The 17051-nt window shown below is 36.0% G+C and overlaps 1 long non-coding RNA gene across 1 annotated transcript in view; it reads right to left on the reverse strand.

The window, feature by feature from the left end:
- Nucleotides 1-3221: 3221 nt before the first annotated feature.
- The window catches only part of LOC306647628, a 63224-nt gene continuing 49394 nt past the window's right edge, over nucleotides 3222-17051 (reverse strand). The window contains exons 3-4 of the long non-coding RNA XR_013760142.1: nucleotides 10469-10571; nucleotides 3222-3541 (exon numbers count right to left, since the gene is read on the reverse strand). This is a non-coding gene — a long non-coding RNA (uncharacterized lncRNA). The remainder of the gene's footprint in view (nucleotides 3542-10468; nucleotides 10572-17051) is intronic.

The following is a 17051-nucleotide window of genomic DNA, read 5'->3' on the forward strand; positions in this document are numbered from 1 at the left end:
AGACTCTGTCTCAAAATAAAAAATAAAAAATGACCGAGGATATAAGATATAGGTCACTTCTAGAGCAACCCTGGATTCAACTGCCAGAAGAAGGAAGGAAGGAAGGAAGGAAGGAAGGAAGGAAGGAAGGAGGGAGGGAGGGAGGGAGGGAGGGAGGGAGGGTGGGTGGGAGGGAAGGAAGGAAGGAAGAAAAAAAGGAAAGAAGGAAGGAAGGGAGGGAGGGAGGGAGGGAGGAAGAAAGGAAGGAAATGAAAGGCACTAAAAATGCATAGGTTATTAGGAAGATAAGAACAGATTTATTGTTAATATATATACACTAAAAAAACTTACATGCTCAAATATATCAAGAGTTTTACTAGATTCTGCTCAGCTCTACCTTATTGGTTACTTTTAGCTAAACTTCAGATTGTGCAGTAGTGACTAGTTGGAAAGATTTTCACAAAGATTAGCCTTCAAAAATTATGGTTCTAAACCAAATTCTAAATCAACCAGTGACTTCCATTTGGCAGGGCCAGTTATCCAGGATGTTAGATGCTTTGCAATTGTCTTGAGGATATGTTAGGAGTTTTCATTTACCAAATAGAAAAACCTGCTCTGATTTGTATTAATGAGGCTTCCATCCTTACTGCTGACAGCATAGGTTAGATGACAAAGATAAATGAAACTTTCATTGAGGGCAACAGGAAGAACAGGGATGATGTCATTCCCTTCTGTTTTCTTTAAAATTGAAACACATTTCCAGTGAATTTCAATTATAATGTTAAAAGGAGTCTTGAAGCGAGAGTGAGAAATGCTTTGAAGCTTTTCTCAGGTGAATAGCTAAAGGTGGAAAGCTTTCTTTTCTTCTGATTTTTCTTTTCCTAGATTACAGGCTCTGTGTATCCATCTCCAGACATTTTACCATGCACCTTATAGGTGCAAAGCATGGCATAGCTAAGGTTATGCAATTTTAGCTAGTCTCTGTCCTCAAAAAGAACAAAGATTTGAATAGCTATAGTGCCTAGCAGACCATAGTAATTTCTGTTACAATTATAAAGTATTAAAGGTGACAGAGAAAGAATACAGGTTGAAGAAATTTTTTTTCAAAAGTTTTCTGGAGGAGGAGGCATTTGAATATCAGTAGGGATTTGACAGAGAGGGACTGTGGAGAATATTTTTGGTAAATGGAGCAGCTTGAGGGAAGATATAAATGCCCAATATGTGCTTGGGAGTTAGCCAGGAGGACAGTTTGTAACTCAAAAAAAAGCAGAAGGAGAATAGGGTGAAACACCAATAAAAAATCTCATGGTCCAGATCAGAGGTGATCCGGGGTGCTAGGCTGAGGACTGTGTATGTAACAGGCATGAGAGAAATACGGAGGGCTGCTGTTAGTTGGAAGATGATGCTCTGTAACGGTTCTTTAAGATTTAGTGATCAGTTCTGCCCTGTAGAGGGAGGATGAATTTGAAAGTGGAGAACAATTATATGAGATTTTAAACCTCAGGTAAGGGTAAGTGGTCAGTGTAAGAGGCCACAGATCTGACAGTTACAAACTGTAACCAAATAGACATGTAACTTGGATCAATTAACCTTTTTTAGCATTTGTTCCCTGATCTAGCTTACCTTCTGACTCTTTCTAACAGTAGCATCCCACAACTCAAGGTAATGCAGAGGCCTGGAGTGTCGCAATGGAAATGAGCATAAAAGTACAAGATGGACTCAAAGCCTTTAAAGAGGTGGACTACTCACATTTCTCCATGGGAGCTTCAGTGACATTTGCAATGTCATTTCCAAAGATAAGAATCGCAGATATTTTAGCATCTTTGGTCCCTACCACTCTGTTTGAATAGCAGCATCCCTGCCATTGTGGCAAACCAAAAGTCTGGTATATTTCTAAATTTTTCCTGAAGGATTGACTATGACTTCTGTGTCTTGCATCACTTCAAATGTAATAACAGTTGTAAGTCTATAGTAAATAACATTTTGACATAGTGAAGAACTAAAAGACTATTGGTGTCATTAATGTTCATGGAGAATGTGCGAGGAAGAACTGCTTTACTGATGAACATTTTAAGGACTATACGGACATATTGAATTTGAAGTGCCAGATAACCTATTTATAGGCAAATAGATAATAAGAGAGTGAAAAATAGCAACGAAAGTTCTTTAATTTATCTATTCAACCTTAAGAGAGAAGTCTTTTCTTTTTCCTATATTCAGGTATTTTTATTAAAACAAAGGAAGTGCTTTGGCCTTTGTATCATCCCTAATGCAAAGGGGACACTAAAATGCCATGTCCCTGAATTTCCCCTTTCAGGGTTCCCAAAAACCTAGCCAAATTAAGGGAAAAATAAGAGCAATCCTGGCCTGGAAAGCTCAGATATATATTCTCCTGAATGTCACTGTCTTTCTCTATACACACTGGGAACCAGGACAAGTAAGTGTTAGCTGTAAAAAGTTACTTTCTCTCATATAGTTGCCCAATAAACTGTATGCCTTCTATGCTGCCTCTAGACCCTTTGTACTATCTGCAAGCTACCCAGCTGCCCTGGCACAACTGGCTGTGCATGAGACAGTCTTGCTGGGATCTGCCAGTCTGATCCACTTCTATTGAAACTTTCTTTTGAATTTCTAAGTAAGCAAACGAAAATGTCCAGATCATGGGCATCTACATGAATCAAATGTTTGCCAGGTATTTTCCATGTGTGTATTTTTCACATTCACAGACAGGTTGAATATCTGAATCAAGATTAAACAGTTAGTAGCAGAGAAGGAAGATTTAAGCCAGTTCTGTCCAGCTCCAAAACCTGGGTTCTTTTCACTACCGTAGTGTGACCGTTGCCTAACTTGAATTTCAGCAAGCCATGCTAACATGCAAATTGGTATTATACATTCATGTACTATTCCCCCAAGGCCTCCCTGGTGAAGAGCGCTTGAGGCAGAGCCACTCTGGTGGGAATTCTCTGTGTCATACATGGTGAACCAAGATGCAAACTATTACATGCATAAATCTCATCAGGGAATACTAACTCCTGTTTGACCAGGGTATTATTATTTAGACCACTTTGTTTGGTTTATATCACCTTTGCAATGGTGGAAACAGATTTCTTCTGTACATTTTAATGAAAATCTCAGATCTGGGCACAATCCTTGAAGTTATGGGGGAACAGTGTACTATTCCCCCCAAGTGCAGACCCAATTATCAGTCTCCTAGTATCCCCAGATTTGGCTTTATTCTGATTTCTACTAGACTTTGCATGATGTCGATATGATATGATTCCTGCATATGTATGTGAGATGTTTTGGAAGTGGCGAGTGCTTCTTACTTTTTGCAATTATTGCCTTAGATTCTTAATTACATCTGGTGTTTGGAGATAACCTTTACTCACCTCTACTGGCTCCTTTATATTGAATTCTCTTTCTGGCTTCTTCTCTTAGTATCCACATCCCCGATCCCCTACTTTTTTTTTTTTTTTTTTTTTAATCATGATGTCATCAGTACTCGGAAGCCTGGATTTCAAAGCTTTTAGTTTTGATCTTGTCTCTGATGCTGTCCTGTCACCTGCAGCAGTGAATGGATTTGTAAAATTAGCTGTGCTCATTTATTCTCTCTCTTCTCTTAATGTTTCAGTTTAGTCCTGTTATGAACTCTGAAATATCCTGGCAAGCCACAGGTTATAATACCTGGATTGTACCTCAGTGAGAGACAAGGAGGGATATCTGACCCAAATAAATTAATGTGAAAGGCTTAAATCACCCTTGTACATACCCATCAGAAGTTAAGATTAAAACTTACTTTCAATGTTGACATAATACTTTGAGTATGTATACCATACAAAAACAAATTATATATTTCAATATGTGAACATGCAGAGGTTTTGTTCAATTGGTCAATGATTTCACTGCTGTTCTGAATAATTGTTTGCTGAGAAAATGTATATTAAAACTGTCTCTGTCATTAAAGTCCAGGAAGAAATATCTGTCTAGAGGGGGCTCAGATCTCTTTTTGTTTGTTTGTTTGTTACTGAGGATTGGACCCAGGGGCATGTAACCACTGAGCAACATCCCCAGCCCTTTTTATCTTTTTATTTTGAGACGGGATCTTGCTAAGTTACTTAGAGCTTCACTAAGTTGCTGAGAAATAGCTACTTTTGTTACATAGAGTAGTCCAAATGAAAATTTGAGGATGAAAGAAAACTAAAATATTTTTTCTCATTTTGAAAGTTATAATAAAATATGTGATTATATCTTACTTGTTAGCTAAAGCAAGAGCAATCAGGCCTTAGGAAATTCAGTGAGCTATATTTGGCCATTTTTAAGCAACACCACTTTTGAAAAAGTGAGTAGAATTCTAAATTAGAGCCTAAACAGAGGTATCCCTATTCTTAAAGAGAAGGAACCAAAAATGACTTTTGATTGAAAGATCTTCCATAGTTGCTCTTACTAATTCTATCAGGTAAAAATTTTTCAATCTTGGGTGACACATCTATTACTTAAATCTGCATATGTCAGCATGTACTTTATATGTATACACTTTAAATCATTTGGATTTTGACTTACTTCCTGTTAAAGAATGATGCATTTTTATGTCTCATTGCAAACAACAGTTGTAACTTCTCACTGACTGTTAACGCAAAATTTATTTAATTAAAATTTCTCTCAAATGAGTTTAGCAGGGCATTTTCAATAAACTACTTCTGGTTATCTTTGTATGTGGTCACAGATCCAGGAAACTCAATATTTTGTTTCAGATATGTGCTACTTTTTTAGGAAAATGTAATCTAGTAAATGATTTTAAATGTGTAAAATCAAAGTTAACTCTTGATGTCAACATCTTAGGGTTACAGTATTAACAAAGCAATAAATATTCAACAAATAATAGATATATTATTATTACTGTCATTGACAAAGTATATTTTATGTCTTCATGCCCAGTATACATCCCAGATGTAAGCCCCTGGTTATTGGCAAGGCATCCACTGTTTAGAGTTGTCCTGTTCTTCGAGATTTAAGTAAAACTGTTTCAAAAGCCCCATCACGATATCTCTAGAGATTCAGAGCCGGGGAATTAGACTGATATTTTGCCTAGACAACCATGGATTTTATCTTCATGTCTCATAGCTTCTCCCTACTCTGGTTTCTCTATGAACCAGTTATAAAACAAAAGTCCCTTTTCATGATAACTTTAACATATGAGAAAGATAGAGTTGTGAACTTGTGTCTTAAGAAAACACAAGTTGAAGGCTTTAATAAGTGTTGCCTGCATTACAAGTATTTTCCTGGTGAATTTTAGACATTTTGGGCTGGGGATGTGGCTCAGTGGTAGAGTATTTGCCTAGCATACAAGAGGCCCTGGGTTCAATCCTCAGCACCACACACACACACACACACCAAAAAAAAAAAAAAAAAAGGAAAGAAAGACATTTCTATTGCCATTATCATCAATGGGACTGTCCCACTTACTGATTCTTCTGCCCACCTCACATCTATACTTTATGGGATATCCTCAAACCCATTCCTGGAGTTCAACCTCTTTTCATTTTTGGGCCTCCTCCCCTCTTACCCTTGGCTGCACCCAGAAATGCCAAATTATTATGCCAAGCGGCACAACTTTGTGTGTGGTGTGTGTGTGTGTGTGTGTGTGTGTGTGTGTGTGTGTGTGTGTAACTCTTATCACAGTCTAGTAATATTCTCAGGAATAGCAAAGAGAACAAATATAGACCCAAATGTTATCTTGAAAAACAAAATAAAATTCTCATTTCTAAGATAATTCAGATGCCATCTTTGAATGAACAGTTTTATCCCCCAACCAGGTATGCATTTCCCAAGGTTATATGAACATGTACATGAAATATATACACTTGTATATTTAACTTTCATCTCATTTTTATTCCATCCTCTGGTATTTCATCCTCTATATAGTTAACTCCAACTAAAAGATGCAAATACTCCAATATTCCTAAGCTTTATTGAACTTACTAACTAGGTGATGCTGACACCTGCTACTGCTATCAGTCTACTTTATTTCTGCATTTAACAAGTGAACCTTCTGCTGCCACTGGTCCTCACCGTCTGTTCTTCCTTGATCTGTACTTGCCTTCCATTACTGCCATTCTGCCAAAGGGATTCATCAATCCCTTTGTACTTCTAGGAAAATCCCTTCTTCTTTTTCCTCTTTATGGAAGCAAGTTTCTTCTTGCAGCTGCATCCAGGAGGTTTATCTGGCAATTAGTACTGGTGGCTGCCCTCTACTCGACCATCCCACCACCACGTCCTGTGGTTTCCATTCTCTAACATTCCACTTCTCTTCTTACTCATGAGGGACTTATGTATTGGTCTACTGCAGATGCTAGCACCAGCCAAACAACTCTCAAATCTACAATGTCAGTCATGACTGTTCAGCATCTTTTCAATGTTGCATTTCTACTTCCTATAGGAACTACTTAAAGCAGGGAACACTGAACTCATTACTTGGCCACATAAATTTATATTTTGTAGTTCTTTATACTAAATAATGATTCTTCTCTAATCAACTTATGCTGATGCCTTTATTCTTTGGAATTGATCAAGTCTTATGCACTGAACCTTTGACTACTTAACACATTCTCTTAAGTTCAATCTTTTCTCCTCTCCATTTCTACAACCACTGCTACTACCTGAGACCTAATTACTATACACTTTAGTCATTGAATCTTCCTCATGTATAGCATAGCTTCTTATACTGATCAGCATTCCAAATTGCTTCTTAAATTTGCCTTTTAATACACTTACATCCAGTACCTTCTCACTGCAAATACAATCAGTACGCATATGTACCTAGATATTTTTCCTCAAATGCAATTTGAATTACATCACATCATGTGATCTAGAATTAAGTTTCTATTGAATTTTGAGTCTACATTAAACACTGTACTTTCCTTGGTCAGTGGTCCTTCCCCTGTAGTGGGAAAACTTGTCTCAACAATTCTTATATGCATGTGCTGCTTTCTACCTTAATCATGGTCCTTCCCTCTGTGTCCCTCACTTGGGCTGACCATTTCACTGAAACCTTCCTTAACATTTACTCATTCCAAACATTTGTACTTCATTATTATCACTTATCTTTCCTCTGCACATGTCAAATGATTATAACATATCAGATAGATCTTTATAATAACACTTCTAAATGGCAAACTTCTAGTTGTGCATTTTCTCCATACTTTCTCAACCTTGTTACATTATGTACTGTGATGTGTATGTAACGGGTGTTAAACTGTAGGTGAATTATAGAAGTAGGCAACAATATATTCTATATGGTGAGTCATTAAGGAAGTCACAGTGTCTTTCCACCTTTAACCTGCTTACCTACCCTATAACTCCCTTAAAAAAAAAAAAATTAAAAAAGCTCTGTTAAAAGTAAATGAACAGAGTCAGGGGAGAGGAAATACTAAAACCCCCTGTTAATTCTGAAGCCCACCCAAGCTGAGCAATGGAGAGGTGACACTCTGCATCAGCCAGCATATCTTTAATTTCTCCCAGCTCCAGCTCCTATTATCTCTCCACTGCCACAGCTGCATACTGCTATTGTCAGTGGTAAAGATGAGACATCTCTAATTAGAGGGCAGGGTAAATTGCTTTTATCTACTTTTAACATGCTTTTACATGGCACCTGGTACACAAGCCTCAGCTAGGCAGCCATAATTTGAAAAGCAAATGAATGTTCAGAGAAATACGATACGTTTTTAAAAGAAAATTAAATATATAGAGTAGCAAAATCAACATGCTGGAGACTGCAGAGTTTTAAAGCTGTCAGAGTTTAGTGCATGTATATATTATAGTGAATTAAAATAAGCAACCAGAATCCACGGACCCTGCCGAGTCCAGTGGTCCTGTCTTTCTTTTTCTGTTGGAAACAAATGGTGGGATTTAAAGCCTAGAAAAATCATCAGGGCCAGAAACTTACTGATGCTATTTCCTTGACAGTCTAGAATAATACATTTTTAGGTGAAAAAAAAAAAAAAAAGAATCAACAGAATCTTTTCTGTTTTTCATTACATCTATTCATCTTTATAATAAATAAACCCATTGTGTAAGAGTTGCTGTTGCCGATTTTGGGTTCAATTTTTGTTTCTTTAGCAGACCATGATGTTTTCAACAATCAATCAGTTTATCTGGTTTTGAAAAAGAAAACAAAGAGAAATCAACCACGGGTAGATCCATAGTGTGTCGGACAGCAATGCCATTGTATAAAAATATCTGACATTTATTATTGCTTGGAATAGAGATTCCAAAGTTCTGGGAGCCTGAGTCACACACAAACTCCACAGGCTCCTTTTCCTCAGATCATTATCAGCAAAAATGTAGCCAGTGTTTTCCTCCAACAGCATCCATCACAGGAGGACACGTGCTCTCCACTCTGTGCCTTTTTACAGCCCTTCCTCCTGCATAATTCCTGCCACTGCTGTAGGAACTACAATGTTGCCCTCCAAACTTTGTTTGCTTCTTTCCGTGGAGATTGCCTGATTACTGACTATAACTTCTAGGCTGTAAGAACTGGCAGCTCTAAATAATAACTGGGCTACACTGTATATTTATGGCTGCTGAGGAACAGAAAACCAACCCAAGTCCTTCAGTGCAGTGGGCAAAAAGGACTTTCAACTAAGAGAAGAGGATCTCATAAATACAGTGGTTATGGCAAGGGAACTGCCTGGTTCTCATTTGGAGACACCATGAACAAGAGGGTATAATTTAGAGGGCTAAAGCAAGAGGCATATTTAAGAAGTATTTCTAATTTAAATATTTGAGCCATATGCAAGATTAGAACAAGTGTTCCCTGCATGAAACCATTTAGAATGTGCTTGTTCTTGTTTTCTTCTTGCTGTCTGTCTTTAGCATACTTGGCTAAACATTCTGTTTTCCGTGCACATGATAGGACTGCATTTCTGGACCACTTATGCTGAGGCATACCCATGTGACTATTTCTAGTCAATGATTAGTGAGTGAAAAGAACACTTGATGGCTACTGTGAGAACTTTCAGATCTCTCCTTTTTTTTCTGCCTAGGCAAACAGGTTTAAAATGGTGGCTAATCCATTAGTTTAGATGGTGGAGTAAAACAATTTAAAGAAGCCAGAATTGACCCATGTTGGTCACATAGTACAAGCAAGAAATGGTTTGTCCTTTTAAGCCACTGAGATTGTAGTACTTTTTCTTATTGTAGTGTATCTAGCCCACGTTGATTGCTACATAATTACTGTACCTTTCACATTCTCAGCTTTGATCTACCTACTTTACTTGTGGATTTAGCTTCTTAGGCATACTTTGATCATAGTATTTGATCACCTAAATTGCATTTACATTCTCTCTCCCCTTTTTAGACTAAAGTGTTCTTAAGAACAGAAATACTTCACTTATCTTCATATTTTCAGCCCTTAGTACCTTGTCCTTCAATTGTAGATACTTGATACTATTGATTTAAACTGAATTAAATTTACCCAAAGTCAATAGTTCATCTCTGTTCTCAAATGGTAGTGAGTGAGTATATGATGATTAATCTTAAGTCACATTATTTGGATATGTGCCTCTCTTGATGTTTAAAGATGAAAAAATAATGAAGTCTGCCTCATGTAGTAAACAGATGTGTTAGAGTTACCAGGTTTTAGTTAGACTTCCAATTCTGACTGTGTGACATCTGCTAATGTATTTTGGCAAATATTTATTAGTTATCCACTTGCTATATGCCCATGGTTTAGATCCTCAGAATATTAAGAGTATTAAGTTTTGTTAAGGAATGATTGGGATTGTGGCATGTCGTGTAATGAGTTATATTTTTATCCTTTATGATAAATTAAAGATAATAATATCTACTTTACTTAGTGTATTTATTATAAGGTTAGATGGAAATAATATTTACGTGTTTTATGAATTTCAAAATATTTTATAAATAGGAATGTAAAATATTTTAATAATTATCTGCATTAATGCTTCATAATTCAGTATTCTAGATATTTGATCTCTCATTTCTTGTGACAAATTAGAACCCACAAAGACATAACTTAAGTCATTTGGTAACCATTGTGAAATTTTTAGATCAGCAAGTATTTTGGTTTGGAGGAGAAGGTCTATGTAAAAAATAATAATAATAAGAGCAGCAAACACACCTTTGGTTTGGCAGAATGCAAGTTCTAATTTCTAATTTAAAAAAATGACAACCCTTCCTGGGGGGAAGGGAGGACACTGCTTTAATTATGTAACCAATGGGAGTCAATAATTATCAATCCCCAGTACCAGAAAAAAAAATGAGTAATATGTAGGAAGAGCAAAGACTATAGTTGGGCTTATCATGTGACTGAAATAGTTACAACTCCCATTTATAAAATGATTTATTCAAATGCATCTGATTCAAAGAAGAAATACTCAGTACATGTAAAATACATATATATATATATTTAATAATTTATATATTCAAAGATAAAAATTTATGCTAAATGAGCCAGCATATAAACACCTACCAAAAATCTTCCCTTAAGGGTAATTCTTTTCTTCTGTTCTCTGATTCTCCCTCCTCTACAAGTCCAGGGAGCATTGGTTTTTACTTTTATTTTTGTTTTCTCTCTACGTCATAGAAAAAAATAAAAGTAATTATAAAAGAATTTGTTTTTCTGAATATCCATGGCTTGTTCCATAAATTTGACTTCATTTCCTTAAAAAAGGCAAGAATTAACTTCAACCCTTTTCCTTTGCACTTGGAGGCATCTCTTATAGTGGATCTCATAATTTTTTAAGTTCAAGGTCTAGTTTGAGAGAGAAAGAGAGAAAAAGAGTGTGTGGGTGAGTGTGGGTAGGGGTAAACAAAAATGTGGTGGGGATTATAAATATTAAATATTATATCATGGCTGCCTGTGTGGTGGTAGTATAATATTTGCACAATGCACAGCAGTGTTAAGATGTATGACACTGAAATAAATATTCCAGAATGTCACAGGGAAGGAAGAATGCAGTGAGAACCAAAGGATTAGGAAATTTTCTACAGGACATAGGAACTCAGTGAAATTATAGTAGGCAAATCTAAGGTCAGGAATTCTAAGGTAGGCAGGCATCAGAAGCAAAAGCGGATTGGAATAAGTCCTTGGAAAGGTGAGAAACTTCACGAGGGTCTCCTGGTGATATTCCACAGAGGGTGGAGGGAGTTAAGAGGGCATATCTGTGTTTGGATGGACTAGGAAGGCTGCTGAAGATGAGGACTACTGTCTAGGTGTAACCATAGCTGTGTCTTCAGGACATAGCTGTTGTCTAGTGACTGTTCTTACCAATACCTACCCTCTAGGGAGCACATCATTTTTTAAAAGATCTTTAAACAAAGGGTTACAGAAATGGAAAGAATATAGAAAAATTACCCAAGTTTTTTTCGATAAAAGTATTATCAGTTTCTGTCCAATAAGGACTAGAGTAATTTTAATGTCATGTATTTTGAAGCCATATCATTTTATTTTCATTAAATTCCACCTTCTCATTCAATCAGTTCTACAATGGCAAATCACACAAGTGGTACCCAAGACCGGTCTTCAGTGAACTCAGCCAGTCCCTCTTATAAGACCATTCTGTGCAGCCACATCTATGCCACCAAAAATGGCTGTTCTTTTAGAAACCCCAGGTTTGTGGTGTTCTTGGCACATGGCTTTTACTCTTGCAATCATTATTTACTAATAACTTCCATTTTCAAGTTAGCATTTCATTTTTAAGAACAGATTCATATAACTAGTTTTTCTTAATCTCTTAAATTTAAATTACATATTATATTTTTAAAAATATTTTTATTAGCTGTTGATGGACCTTTACTTTTTATTTACTTATTCATATGTGGGGCTGAGAATTGAACCCAGTGCCTCACCCATGCTAGGGAAGTACTCTGTCACTGAGCCACAGCTCCAGCTCATATATTTATAATATTTTAATAATCACTATTAGCAGTGGTTTTATAACTTGAATGATTGCCTCCTCATTTATCTGAGTATGTTGATATATCAGATATTAAGGCCAGTATGAGAGATGGAGCCACAGACATTTGGGAATCTTGTTCATATAATCAGGAAGAACAAACAAAGCTGAAAATGCAGTATTCTATGGTTTTGGGAACACTGTAAAGTCATACTTTATCAAATTTTCCATTTCACCTAAAGAAGTTAGCAATCCATTTTGGAATTTTAGCTAACTTCCTTCACATTGCAATTGGATTTTTTTCTTAAATTTTCTTGGCTCTTTGAAGATATTAAGTGCCATCAGATTGGATTGAGCATTTTCCTTTTAGTCTTCTGTCTCTGCATCATGCTTTCTAAGATCATTCCAACATCCAAACAACAATACCAAATGGCAAAATGTTGCCTAAGCAAATGTTAGAGAAAAATTCATGCTAATTTCATACTCCTATGGACCCATTATATATCATGCTCTGTTGAAATTCAACATATCTTGAGAAAACTATAGTGGGAAAAAAAACATGGCTTTTGTCCTCAAGGAGATAAAGGAAATAGACAAGCAAAGAAAAACTTGCAAAGCCATGTTTAAGTGCTGGCTGTCAAACTAATGGGAAAGGCCAACAAATCTCTTGGAATGATCAAAGATTCTTTCTGGAAGAAACACTTTTGATTATTACATTAACCATTCAATTTGCTTTAGTGCTTTTTACTAAGGTGATACTGAACAATAGCTCTCAGACTGCATCCCTCAACCAGTAGCTTCAGTAGCAGCACCTGGGAACTTGTTAGAAATACCTACTGAAGCAGAAACTCTGTAAAGAAGTTCTGCAGTCTGGGTTTAATAAGTCCTCTTGGTGATTCAGATGCATGGTAAGTTTAAGAATCACTGCCTTAATATAACACTAAGCAAAGTAAGGTTGGTATCAAATTATGTGCATCTTAAAAAATGACTGTCTTCCAAAGTGAAGTTATATATTGATGAGGAGTTTGTGAATGACTGTTGATTGCTTAGTGAAGACCACGAATTCTGATTTGGGATTCTGAAATTCACTGTTCACTGTTTGAGAAAAAGTGGTTTTAAATCTCTCAAAAGTTCCCTGATCAAATATTGCATTTAAGCATCCTCAACAATTCTGAATGTGAATGACCCTAGATGAACTTTTGCAAGACTATCAGAAAAAAAAAAAAAAAAGATGAAAAACTAATGAACAAAGGACTTTGAATTATGTCCTTCATGGCAAGTTTAGTTCTTAAAAGCACAGTGAAAAGTAAAACAGAAAAGCTACTCATTTACTGGATGTTTTTCTATCAGGAAAATAATAAATAGAGGAAGGATGAGCAGACTTTCGACAAGACAGTAACTCTTTTAGTGCAAAATCACTCCAGGCTAATCCCACTTTAAATCACTAAAATGTACTGCATGAATGGAGGCAGCAAAGGAGCTCAAAGAAATCGAAACACATGCAAAATTATGACCCTTGGCACCTTCTGACATATTCAATAAGTTTCAAATTCATCAAGATGAAGATCTTTGATATAGAGTGCTCCTTATTTCTCATTCATATTGGGTGAACTAAGAAAACAATAGTTCTAAGATGCAGCACAAGAAACCAGGTCAGATAAAAGAAATCATTTGCACCCTTCCCCAATCCAAGATGATTACATAGAGCCCAAATGATTTTCCCCAATAATGCCCAGCCTTAAAAATGAGACAAGAATCTGGCAATTGGCTATGACTACTTAATTTATCATTACTCGGTGGGGTGAGGGAAGCTATTCAGAAGTTTGGAGTAAAGTTGTATGAACGCTGCTTTGGCATCATTTGTTAAGAGATAAAAATTTCAAAATCCACTTATGACTAGTGCTAATCCTAAAAGAAAGACTTTTGTTTCTAAGGCTAATCCTCCCCCCAACCCCCCTTTTTTTTTAACCAAAAGCAATCTTGATGTTTCTGGATAAAGACAACATAATTCTGATCACAATGAAAATATGGTCATTCTTTGGCCTCTCCAAATACCCACTTATGAATCAAGTACCTGTATCAATGGTTAGATTTCCTAGTCAAATCAGCAGGTATTCACAACTTCAATGTAGAAATTGGTCAGTGTGGAAAGAGATAAGCTCCCATGTACAGGATAAGGATAGGAGTTTCTCTGGCATGTAGCATGTTTACAGGTGACTTCACTAAATTGATCATATGGAATTATTTTAACATGATAAAATTTGAGATTTTTCATAGCATTTGCCAAGGTTTAGAAATTGGCATCTTTTGTGTGTTTCATTGGGAAATGTGGGACATGTCTCTCTCTCTCTCTCTCTCTCTCTCTCTCTCTCTCTCTCTCTCTCTCTCTCTTTCTTTTTTACTAAACTGTGTTATCATTCATTTAGAGACTGTCAGGAGTATAAGAAAAGAATAATGTGAATTCATTTTCAATCTTAAAAGAAGAAAGTCAGGAATAGTATAAAACCTTGCTTAAAATCAGAATGCATCTGATCAACTGTTTTTCAATTTAGTTGTGTCACTTAGGCACACTGAAAGGGATTTCGGTCAGTAGACAAGAAACTCACCTCTATACTATGAAAAGTGAATTCTTCTACCTTTCTATAAGAAATTTTACCAAAAATGTATGACATGATTCTAACATATTAATATACAACATAGAACACATCCAATGAATTATAACATGAACTGTAGGAACCGAAGAAGTTACATTATAACAATAAAAAGTACCTCTATTTAAGTTATAGTGCAGAATACCTAGCAGTGAGTTATCTTCATGATGGAGAGTCCATAATAAAACTTGCTACTGCTTCTATAGTGATGTTTTAGTAAATGCCATAAAGGTAGACATCCAAACTAAAGCAATTTGTATGAAACATTTATAGAATGATATCTTATTCAAACCTGTTTGGAGCTATTATGGAAACTATGTCAAATTTCTTTAGATGCCTCTTACACAAAATTATTTACCATAGACAGTCACCACTCCAAAGAAATACACTCCTTTGCCAGTCAGTTCTCTCTCTAGAATGTGAAGGCTACTTTGAATCACCACACCCTAAATAATGGATTTCTGTAGCTTGCACAAGCTAATTCCCAGTGCAGCCAGAGCTCCCATCTCTTCACATCCATAAGCTGAAAATTAACAGCAATTTTTCATTATGACATTGGGACTCCAACTGTGCTCATAAGTGTTTCAGAAAAAATACAGCATGATATGATTTCCATATATCTATATATTTTTGAGGTTTCAAAAAGCACAGCATTTTGCCGAACCACTTACGTAAATACAATGATACTCTAATAGAGGGAGAATTATCATTATATTTCATTTTAAATGTTTAAGAGAGAAATACCTCATGGCACAAATTTGAACTAGCACATTGTTTTCTTGATTTACAGGGTTTGAAGAGATACTGAATGAATAGCCCTCCCTAAAGCAATATTTCATGTACTTTCTATAGGTCTGTGAAATTTCTATAATGCAGCAAAATAAGCTTTGCCTCAGGTTTAATGTGTTCTGTTTATTAGCAGAATACTGTGCACCTGCTCAAGACACCTGCACATTTTAACTTAGCATTTTAAACCAAATTCAATCAAGTATGCATTAGCACACTGACTCACCATCTAGTACATTAAGGATTTAGGGTTCAATTCATAAATTGCTTAGCAAGATGGATGTCCCCTCTCCCCTGCCTCCTTGTTGCTCCTCCAGTCCCACCACCCCATGCAGAGGATTATCTATCACAGTAGAACAGTAGCTTTATCCTTACTGTCAAGTGGAATTAGAAGGTTATTTAACTCTTGGGAGGCAGATCCATAAGACTCATGGTCTGTTGTTCATGAGACAACAGGAATTTTATTTGTGATTATAAATAGGCATATTTTCAAAAGGAAATGTCCATCAATCATGAGAACATGAACCTGTGCATGACAATTTTTCTTTTCATTTGTAACACCAGCTGCCAAGTCAGTTTCCTATAGGTACAGGAAAAAAATTAAACTAAAAGCCCTTTATATTTCTTCTATATAGGTTTTGATTAATCATCTTTGTGTGCTTTTTCAAAATATGTGGCTCACCTTTTGTATTTATTCCTTCAGCAAATGTTTTTGAGTTCTTACTGTCCCAGCACCATGAAAGGTGCTAGTAAACACCATTTAACAACAGGAAATGTTCTTGCAACTTACAACTTACATCATAGCAATTGGTGTAGATGTTGGGAGCAGACATTAAATGAGTAAATAAACAGATAAATAAAAGCAAAGATTCAATTTACCATAACTGTGATATGAAAGAAAAAAATAGGGTAATATGATAAGAAGAAACTCATTTCTATGTTTAATTCAGTTCACTTAATTTTATGCATTATCTCTGACTGTAATAGTTAGTTATATACTGTTAACCAGTCCCTATTTGATAATGGAGCTACAAAGTGAATAGGTTTAGCCTATATATTAACAGACAGAAAGAGAAACACAAATACTTATGACAGACTGTGACAAGTACTGTGAAGAACTTTCTATGATCAACTGAATGGGAAAAATTCTTTGATGCTACCTAAAGAGGTGAGGGAGACTTTCAAGAGCGAAGGACAACTGAATGGACAGTTGAATAAGTGTAATGTTCATCTAAGTGACCACAAACTCAAAGAGCATTGCTGGTGGGCATGCAAAAGCATGGAAGTTTAGAACATCATGTGCACTTGGGGAACTGTACTTAGTAATTAAAACAGAGCATGCCTGTTTGTGTGCCAGGATTAAATGTTTGGATTTCATCCTGAAGGCAGGAGGTAACTACTAAAAGACATTAAGAAAAAATAGAGATGAGATCAGATTTGGACTTTAGAGAAATCATTTTAACAACTTGGATGGAGTCATCATTCCAGGAGATAGTTGCAGGTCCAGATAAAGGTAGAGGGACCTGCAGGAAATGCAGCAAGTGATAGCAAGATCCACTGGGTCCTGAAATGGCACAGTGTAGGCATTGTGAATGCATATGCATATGTATATGTTAGTGAAGAATAAAAATAAATACCCAAATTAAAGGTGGAGCAGATAGGAGAGTATTAGGGAATGAAAACAGCTTTTTTATTTGACTCAACTCCATGACAGCATATT

Source organism: Sciurus vulgaris (genome assembly GCF_902686455.1).
Source record: "Sciurus vulgaris genome assembly, chromosome: 1".
Taxonomy (NCBI): Eukaryota; Metazoa; Chordata; class Mammalia; order Rodentia; family Sciuridae; genus Sciurus; species Sciurus vulgaris.